Source organism: Rhinatrema bivittatum, chromosome 3, assembly GCF_901001135.1.
Source record: "Rhinatrema bivittatum chromosome 3, aRhiBiv1.1, whole genome shotgun sequence".
In the NCBI taxonomy this organism is placed as follows: Eukaryota; Metazoa; Chordata; class Amphibia; order Gymnophiona; family Rhinatrematidae; genus Rhinatrema; species Rhinatrema bivittatum.
The window spans coordinates 115,106,758-115,117,406 of NC_042617.1; the positions used below are offsets into that span (position 1 = coordinate 115,106,758).

Below are 10,649 nucleotides of genomic sequence, written 5' to 3' on the forward strand. Positions count from 1 at the left end.
TGGTATCGGGAATTAACACATTAAAAAGGCATGCTAACATGCCGTTTTAATGTTGTTATTAAATAAGGCTTTTATGGTAACCAAGACAGAGAGAAGAAGGGAGAAACATAAAGCAAATATGCTATAATTGACATACCTTCCTGAACCTCAAAAGGGTTACAGTACAGAATATCTGAATCTAAACACACATCATAGAACCCCAGAAACAAATCTAAGCATCGGATATATTATATATTACTCTAAATGCATCCTCCAATATAATTTAAAAAATACAATTTTTTATTATTTTGATTTACATATTACACAGCTGAATCACTCAAAACAAAGAGCCCTTTTTAAGACATTGACCTTCCTTTCTTGTAGTCTTAATGGATGTTCTTGGGGTAAATAGGCCAACTTGCTAACTCCTTTTGGATCCTTCTAATGTATTTGTATAAGAAGACATTTCCCCTCCTTTCTGAAGAATAACAGACCCCACTGAAAGAGCCTTTTCTCCTCAAATCCCTCATTTCTGGAGATAATTTGAAGGTTTTTTTTTTCCTTCATATCTCTTGCTATACTGATATGCGATTGTTTATTCCTATGATCAAACTGCATCATCGTGTGTTTGCATGGACTGGACCACCCTCTACCAATGATTTGCTAGTTTCCTCCAGATCGGCAGTTCATTTTGCTGTACGACTCTTTCTGTATTTGCTGCAGTACTACAACTTCAGCCTGCAAAGATAAAAACATCGCTCTTTATGCCTATTTCCATAGTTTTTCTCTTTCTTTCCTCTCTTTCAGTTCTCAATCCCCAGCTCTCGTTCCATCCATTTTTGCTTCTGACACATTATAGTATTTTTCAGTCACCCAGATTTCATATTTTTCTCTTTTTTCCTGCAGCCTTTATATTCTCTTTCAGGCTCTCCTACTCCCCCTCCCCCTCTCTCACATCCTTCGGGAGTCCTCACCCCTCCAGTGCTCTTTCTCTCCCTCAGACTTTCCATCAGACGTCTCTTCGTCCTTGTAGTCCTTCCTTCCAGCTTCAGGCTTCCAGTCCTGCTTCTCCTTGCCGACAGTCAGATGCATTTTTTCTGACATTGGCACTCCGCCATGCAACAGTCAGTTGCCAAGGCTGTTCAAAACAGGGGAGTGAACTTTTCTGTTGATTTTCAGCAGAGCAGACATCGCATAATTGTTTCCTCTTGGAGTTAATTGACAATGCTGGAAAAAAAAATTGAAAGCAATAGTCTTAAAGCATCCAAGTTTTACAATGATTTGGTATCCTTAGGGACCTTGGTTTTTCAGTTTTTATTTTATTTTTCTTGGGAATTTATCAGTATTTATTACAACAACAACAATAACAAAAATGCCATTTGCCCAGAAAAATGCCAAGACATTATTTTTCCACTGAACTCTCCCATTTGTTGTAATAAACACAGAGAAAGTCCTTGAAAAAAATAAAGAAAAAATATAAATGAAGGTCCCTAGCTATCATCTAACCAGCTGGAAGCCAGATTTGTAAGCCATAAAACCTAAGAGGGTAATTTTTAAAGAATTCCATGTGACCCCATAAATGTGTATATGGCCACACAGAGATTTAATACAGTATTTTATAACCTGTTCATTTCAGGTACATGTATATTATAAAAAACGCTTATGTCCAGCTCCTAACTTACACAAGTATACTTGGTTACATGCAAATATCTGCAATGCACTGAAAATGCATACTTTTCCTACCTATTTTATAAACAATAAAAAAAATTATAAGTTATACACGTAAAACTCTGATTTATACAGGGAAGTCAGTATATTTTTAAAGCATGTATATTAGGGATGTGAATCGGTACCGGACTTGTTTCCGGTATCGTATTTGTAGAACCACCGCGGGAAACCTTCGTTGCCCGTGGTTCTGAGCATTTTTGTTCAGCTGACCCAAGCTGAAGAAAAAGAACCCACCCCGACCCTTTAAATGTAATTACTTAGAATCCCCGACCCTCCTGACTCCCCCAAAACTTTTCTAAAGTACCTGGTGGTCTAGCGGGGGTCCCGGGAGCAATCTCCTGCTCTCGGGCCATCGGCTGCCAGTAAACAAAATGGCGCCAATGGCCCTTTGCCCTTACCATGTGACAGGGGCTATCGGTGCCATTGGCCGGCCCCTGTCACATGGTAGGAGCAATGGACGGCCGGCACTATCCTAAAAAATGGCGCGGGCCATCCATTGCTCCTACCATGTGACAGGGGCCGGCCAATGGCACCGATAGCCCCTGTCACATGGTAAGGACAAAGGGCCATTGGCACCATTTTGATTAGTGGCAGCCGAAGGCCTGAGAGTGGGAGATCGCTCTCGGGACCCCACTGGACCACCAGGTACTTTAGAAAAGTTTTCGGGGGGTTGGGAGGGTGGGGGATTCTAAATAATTACATTTAAAGGGTCGGGTGGGTTTGGGGGTTGTTTTTCTGTTTGCCCTTTCTTCCTGCCCCCCCCCCCCCCCAAAAAAAAATGATAAGAAAACCACATGAAAATTTCATGGAGCTTTCCTATCGCTTTCGGTGACCCCCCCGATATCTGACGGATGAGAAAATATTGTATTATATTTTCATCCGTCAGAAAAACGATTCACATCCCTAATGCATATAATTGAAATCACCAGTTTGCTGATGCCTCCACCAACTCACCCAGTCCTTTTCCAAGTCATCACGAGCCTGTTAGTTCTTCACCCTGAACTTCCCTGGTTCTCCCAGACTTTCCACCCAACCAACAGCAGACAACAGATATCAAGTGTGCTAATTAATTAGCTGGTGTAAATTTGTGTGAAAAAGTTGCCAACTGTATTTGCATGTTGCTTATAAAATAGCAACTTGGCAGCTAAAGTCAGGTCGGAAGAACAGCTGGTGAGCTGCTTGAACCTGCCGCTTGCCGCAACGTCGGTGGGAGGAGCCGAGTTAGGACGCCCATAAGATCAGCACTGTGGAGGCCCTCAAACGCAGCTAAAGCCAGGTCAGAAGAACAGCTGGTGAGCCACTCATTACCTGCTTGAACCTACCGCTTGCCGCGATGTCGGTGGGAGGAGCCGAGTTAGGACACCCATAAGATCAGCGCTGTGGAGGCCTTCAAACGCAGCTAAAGCCAGGTCGGAAGAACAGCTGGTGAGCCACTCATTACCTGCTTGAACCTGCTGCTTGCCACGACGTCGGTGGGAGGAGCCGAGTTAGGACGCCCATAAGATCGGCGCTGTGGAGGCCTTCAAACGCAGCTAAAGCCAGGTCGGAAGAACAGCTGGTGAGCCCCTCATTATCTGCTTGAACCTGCTGCTTGCTGCGACGTCGGTGGGAGGAGCCGAGTTAGGACACCCATAAGATCGGCGTTCCTAGGCGTGCCACTGCCGCCGGCGCACTGCCAAAGCCGCGTGCACCTAAGGGGCGCGCGTGGCTTTGTTCGGCTTCATTCGGACAAGAGAGGGTGAGAGAGAAGATTTTTCTTCTTTATTCTTCCGGGTATTTGGCTGCCACAGAGGTGACGATAGATGGCATTGTACTGGTGAAACGATTAGTTTCTTGGTTTAATTGAAGTTGCTATTGTTGATTATGCCTCCTAAACGGAAGGGGAAAGTCAGGGTGTTTCCTGCATCATTCCCCCCCCCCCCCCCCTCTGTCAACTATACAATAGGAAATTGTTCATTTCATGACTCTTCCTGCAATTAAACCAGCAGCCAAGGACACTGCTGATCCGGGCCAAATGGGAGGAGGGTCCGAATCCTTGGAGGAGGCTTCACTGAGCCCCAATCTAGGTTTACCACCAGAGTGGAGGGAAGTTGAAGGAACTGTGGGAAGTACACCATCTCAGCTGCATGTCCCTGAATCACAAACATCAATCGGAGGATTAAGAGGAGAGAGAGTTGATGCGAGCCTGATAAAAGATTTGAGGACAAGGATAACTCAGGAAACTGAGTTAGATAAAGAAGAACAAGCTACAGCTAGTGGTGGAACTCCAGTGAATTTGACATGCCCCACAGTGGTTACACTGGAGTTATTATGGGATATGATGGCAATGATGACATCTAATATAAAAGGGCTGGAAAAAAAAGGATTCCATAGCAGGGATTAATACTCAGGAAATAACGAAGATTCAAGGTGTACTAGATAACTCAGAAGTTAGAATTAGAAATTTAGAAGAAATAGGGAAAAAGAACATAGAATTTCAGGCTGCTGTAGTGAAAGATAGGGATTTTCTTTCGAAGCGAATAGAAGTGTTTGAAAATAACATTAAATGATTAAACCTTCGATTACTTGGCTTTCCTCAAATTGCAGGTGAAGTTCCTATGGAAACTTTATTAAGGTTTCTTAAAGATGTATTAGGAATTACTGATAGTGAATTGCCTGCCATCAGCTATTGTTATTTCCTACCAAAGAAAAGTCCCAATTTGAATATAGAAGAGATGCCCTGTCAAGGGAATCTTACAAATTTTTTAGAAAGTACAAATAAACAGATAATCGATAGGGGAGTTCTATTGGTGTCCTTTATGAATCTATTAGATTTGAATAAAGTAATGAAACAATATTTTAGTAAATATCCCATTTCTTTTCATGAATCTTTGGTAAAAATATTTCCTGATTTATCAGTAACCACACAATTAAGGAGAAGGAGCTTTTTAAAGTTCCGCCAAGAAGTTATTACTGTAGGATATTCATTTAAACTGCGTTATCCCTGTAAATGTATAATTCAAAAACAACAAGATACTTATATTTTTTTCATGCCAGACGTTTTAAAAGTGTTTGTAGAACAAAGAAGATCACCCGAAGTATCCCCCATACCCAGTGAATAAAAATAGGATTTTGCAGGAATGTACAATGCAATTTTCTTTAGAAGTATTTTGTTAGATATATTGCTCCCCTTGGTTTCTGAAAGCCTCTGAATTAAAGTAAGCTGATGACTAGAAATGTCTCCATTGATTACATTATATTGTTGAATTGATTGCATATACCGATATATAATGTTATGTTGGATTATAAGTGAATGTGATATGAGTATTATAATTACTTGTATTTTCAATTTGAAAATCAATAAATATATAATTGAAAAAAAAAATAGCAACTTACGCATGTAACTCTTGGCCCCACCCTGGAATACCCTTAGACTGCCCCTTATCTCTGGGTGTAAATGTGCACGTGAAAATGAAAATACACTCCTGCTTTTGATGTAGATAATAATAGCATACACACATGAAAAGAGATGCACAAAAATGAGTCCAGTCCATATATCAATAAATTTAATTTTAAGGAAACATTTTTTGGAAATATTTATTTCTTAGATACTTTGGGGCAGATTTTTAAAAAATACGCGAGCGCGTACTTTTGTTCGCGCAGCAGGCGCGAACAAAAGTACGCTGGATTTTATAAGATACGCACTTAGCCGTGCGTATCTTCTAAAATCTGGGGTCGGCGCGCGCAAGGGGGTGCACATTTGTGCAACCTGCGCGCGCCAAGCCCAGCGTGCGCTGCCTGTTCCCTCCGAGGCTGCTCTGATTTCGGAGCGGCCTCGGAGGGAACTTTTCTTCGCCTTCCCCCCACCTTCCCCTCCCTTCCCCTACCTACCCCCCCCCCCCGGCCCTATCTAAACCCCCCTTCTTAACTTTGCGCGCGTTGCCAGCAGCCCTGCTCCGTCCTCCAGTCCCGGGGGCTGGTCCGGAGGCCTCGACCACGCCCCGGGCCGGCGCCACGCCCCTGGGCCCGCCCCCGAAACGCCGCAGCACGCCCCCAAAACGCCCCGTCGTTTCGGGGACGCCCTGGACATGCCCCCTCCCGCCCCTTTTCGAAAGCCCCGGGACTTTACGCGCGCCAGCGGCCTATGCGAAATAGGTGCGCCGGCGCACGCAGCCCTTTTAAAATCCGCCCATTAATGCGGCAACTCCATTGCTCATCCTCTATAGGTGATGATTTTTTTTGGAATGCACTATCTCTTCTCCTGCTTGTCTTTTGGATAAAAATAGCATAAACATGAATACAAGCTACTCGTATATTTATTAATTTTATGCAGGTAACAGCTTTGAAAATGTACTCATGAGTTCCCAATTTATTCAAATATATTCCTCTATTAGTCAATAGTGTTTATTTTTTAATATTAAACTAGGAAAGGACAAGCTACTGGTGATCAGTGAGGCATATGGACTAAGTTATCTTTGAGATTTTATTCCCTTTAAAGGCTCATTAAAGAAGGATATGCTAAAATATACTTAAAATTAAGATCATTTTGCCTTTGAATACTTACAGTATGTCAGAGTATCCCATAGAGAATGCCAGGCACATGTTGTATGCCATTATAAAGTGGTTGCTAAAATTTATTACACTTTCTGATTAGACATACTGTAATTGCAGCAACGTAGCATTTTTCAGCAGGTTTGTAACAGACTGAAAAACCTGTGGAAATTTTTCTTCTGGAAATGCACACTGTGCACACTCTTCCTAATGATATAAAGGAATCACTCGTATCAGTGGTTCTTCTTGTCAGAAAGACATCAACATATGAGTAACACTAGTTAAGCCTTTACATAATATAGGCCTTATTACCAATTGAGCTAGTTGCGCAATTCGAAATCTTAAGGTTCTTGCTTGAATTCGGAAGCTTGTTTTCGAATGTGCCTTTTATCTGATGCAATTTATATTTATTCTGTCAATTTATTACTACAAATGTGCCAAACTGACAGTATCAAGTTTTATTCTAAACACTTCTTTACCTGAGAGAAATCACAACCTTTCCCTAGGGAGGTAGAACAGAGGCATGCATTTTTATATGTTATATTTTATCAGCTTCTAGATCTTTAAATGTGTGATACAACATGATATATTTACTAATGCATCAGAATACATTATTGTGTGGGGAGTGGGGCAGGGGGAAGAATTTTCAAACTGTCCAAGTCTATGAGCACTTTTTAACCATGGGCTATGCATCAATTTTCAAAGTAGAAGTATGCACAAACATTCACTATGATGATTGCCATGGGTACAAAGTATCAATGGACAGTAGCACCCACTGTTTCTGAGGGTACTCTTCCCATGGAAAATAACATGTGCAGATTTGAAAATGCAAATGCATGTGCATTATTTCCCTTATCTACCTTAAACACACCTCTGGGAATGCCTTCTTCTAAAGTGAACCCCCACACATATGTTTAACCAGGTTAAACATATGTGTGTGTGGGGGGGGGGGGGTCGGGAGGGTGGGGTTAAGGTTGGGCAATTTTAAGGTTAAGGTTGGTGAATTTTTGGAGAGTCCTTTTACCTGAGTAAATCAATACTTACTCAGCTTAAGAGGCTTTTGCAGATTGCCCCTCCCCCCATTAAGAGATGTGATCTCACACAATACAATGAACTTTTCATCTTCAATTATAGACTTTTTTTTTTTAAGAGAAATACATTTTTTCAAGTAATAGAGCAATGGGCCTTATTTTCCAGACGAATCGCACGCGATAAGGGACGTTTCGCAGGCGAAAAGTCCCTTATCGCGTGCGATACCAAGATGGGGGGCGGAGTCGGCCCCAGAAGAGGAGGAGTCGGGGCGTCACCAGGGCTGACTCCGTGAAGACGCTATGGTGGCGCTATTGGGTGCAAAACCGGCAGCGATCGCACCACAGCGGTGCGATCGCTGCCGGCTAGCAAAGGACCGCCCCCCGGGTCGACCCCCCCCCCGCCTGCAACACTTAAGAAAATGAGGCCCCATGTGTCCTAATTATTATAAAAATTTATCTCCCTTGTTTTTATGAAGAAAATATATAATTATATTTAAAATATGTGAAGAGGCAGAGCAAGGTTCAGGGAAATGGAATATCTGAAATGCTTCCTGTTGGAACTTAACATCACTAATAAAATGTTACATTGTTCATCTATTTTGAATAATGTGGCTATAGTTCTTTTGATGGCATAATTATTCCTTTTGCTATTGACTCTATTTAAACAAGAAAAAGTTGTGGATGCTTGCTAAATAATCATTCTTTCCTTCCCTCCTGCTATCCCCAATAAACTAAGGAAACTTGTTACAGTCTGGCATTTTTATTTATTTATTTTGTTTACAGGCTCTTGAGCAATATTAAATATCCTTCTGAAGCTTACAATTTACATTCTAAGCATAGTTTGGACAGAACTGTAAGGGTGAGATTCAAGTTTCATACCAAAATAGAGTAAAGCAGGTCTGCAAATCAGCTTACTCACACAATTTTGAAGGAGCAGATCTTTTGTCCTTGGATTTAATTTCCTGAAACTCTTAGAAGAGAAAAAAAAAATCCACAGAAATAATTATGCAAACAAAAAAATATAGTCAAAAAGAACTGTGGGAAATTTGTCCAAAAATACTAGATATAAGAATTGGGCAAAGATTACACAGCACATTTTGCAAGCCTTTTTTTTCTCCAGCAGGTTTTACTGTGGGATCTTCAGGAAATTAAATCCTTGAGGGAAAAGTGTGTTATTTTCAAATTATACTAGCAAACTGCCTTGCAGGCTATTTGCACTTTTTTTTAGCCCTACTTTTCCCTAAACGTCACCTGACCCTCAGTGCATCTTTTGAAAGACTGAATGTTCAAGCAAATTAGAATGCTGAGAATTTTATGCAATTTCATTGCATTTTGATATTATTACTTGTGAATGGTGGAAAAAAAAAAAAGCAGAGACTGCGAACTAATATCTAAAAATTACATACTTAACTGATACTGTTTTATAATAACATTCAGAGTATCATTTCTTTGTATTATCAGTAAATTAGCAATCTGATTTATTGGCAGGTTAAATTAACTCATTTTTAAAGATGTAGTCTACCCCAGAGGGAAGAAGGTGAGAGGGTCTGACAACTTAGCCTTTTGCCTTGGTCCTCCAGGATGACAGTTTAAGTCGCTCCTGAAGTCTTAAGTAAATAAATATTGTGATTTCAGGATTTTTCGCAGCTCCTTTGGGAACAATGAGATTGGCTGTACAGAACAATAAGCCTCAAAGGTTAATGAGCAAGGAAGTTGACATTTTGCCTTGTAATGGTTTTGCTGGAAATTCAAATTCAGATCAAGAGACTAGATTCAGAGGGAAAAAAAGGTTAAACAATGTCATCATGCACAATGGTCATTAGCTCAGCTAAGCATATTATGGTGTTTAAAGAATACATAATATCAACTCTAATTACAAGAAAAAGTATGATTTTTTTAAATTTTGTTTTTATATCATCTTATATTTCCTACGTTCACTTTGTGCAATGCAGTTTTGCCTGTCAATTTTACACTTAGAGTAGGTTTTAAAAGGAGCGAGCGGTTCCCGATGCATGCACAAGAACGCGCCGATTTTATAACATGTGGGCGCTGGTACGCATGTTATAAAATCCATTGGCTGTGCACACATGCGCGCACAAGGGGTGAATTTTAGTAAATTATGCACAGTGACGCAATTGGGCCTTCCCCAGTTCCCTCCCAGTCCACTCCAATTAAGGAGCGGACTGGGAAGGAACTTTCCTATTCCTAACCCTCCTCTTCCAACCTCTTCTCTCTACCCCAACCCCTAACCTAACTCTAACTCTCCCCAATTTTTTTTGCTTTCTTACTTACTGCTTCGTCAGAGTTGGCTATTCCCAGTTCCCTCCTAGTCCGCTTCAATTAAGGAGCAGTCTGGGAGGGAACTTCCTTATCCCCTATCCCCCTCTCCTCCCCGACCTCTAAACCCACCCTAACGCCACAAAAATGTTTTGTTTCACAATTTAAGTGCTCTAAGGAACAGAAGTAAGTTGTGCGCTATGGCCAGATGCTAGCACGCGCTTCCCCAGGGCAGCACAAAATGGTGCTGTACTAGCCGGCCTCTGCCCACTCAGACTCTGCCCCCAACCCACCCCTTTTGAAGAACCCGGCACTTCCACACGTACTGGGAGATATGCGTGTGGCAGGGCCATTTTTAAAATGTGTGCAGTGCGGGCTCAGTTCAGTCATGTGCGAATCTCCCAATTTTTGCAAGCGCAGGGTTTTCTAAATTTACTTGATTGCTTTTGTGGAACAACACTGATATTTTTACCTGTGTAAAGGATGCATAGTTTTCAGAAAGACAATAAATAGTTCAAAACTATAAAAGTCAATGATTCAAATTTACAAGTCAATGATTCAAATGATTCAAATGATCCCTGCATTTCAGATACTATAAAAAGTTTAGGTAGCCATATGGTGACCACCATCATCCCTCAATAACACACACACTCACACACACACACACACACTGCCATTCCCCAGCCATTTGCATCCACATTAGCCACAATGTACTCCAGCCCCACTTTTACCAACACCCTCACCCCACCACCACATAAACACTTCTTTCTCTCTCCTCCTAATGCCCAGGTGTCTTCTCTCCACTTTCACCATTGTTTTGTTTTTAATTTGTGGTACGCTTTTTTATGGCTCTTTTTTTTAATAAAATCCATTCACCCTAAAAAATGCTGTAAAGTTCACGATGCAAAAACTCTGATAAACTAATATTCTCAGTACCCTTCAAATATACCTATTTATCTGAAAAATAAGTAAAACACCTATATTTATAATTTATAAACACCTAGGGTCAGAATCTAAACATATCATAAGTAGCCATGTTAGGCGATTCTGGATTCCTTTTAGATTGTGATATCTTGTTTGGTACCAATATAAGCATAATTCAGT

The 10,649-nt window shown here is 41.1% G+C and overlaps 1 long non-coding RNA gene across 1 annotated transcript; it reads right to left on the reverse strand.

Moving 5' to 3' along the window:
• Window positions 1-258: 258 nt before the first annotated feature.
• Window positions 259-1,077, reverse strand: LOC115088693. The gene is made up of 2 exons (XR_003855817.1): window positions 954-1,077; window positions 259-717 (listed from the first exon to the last, which is right to left on the reverse strand). It is a non-coding gene; the product is annotated as an uncharacterized LOC115088693 (long non-coding RNA).
• Window positions 1,078-10,649: the final 9,572 nt, after the last annotated feature.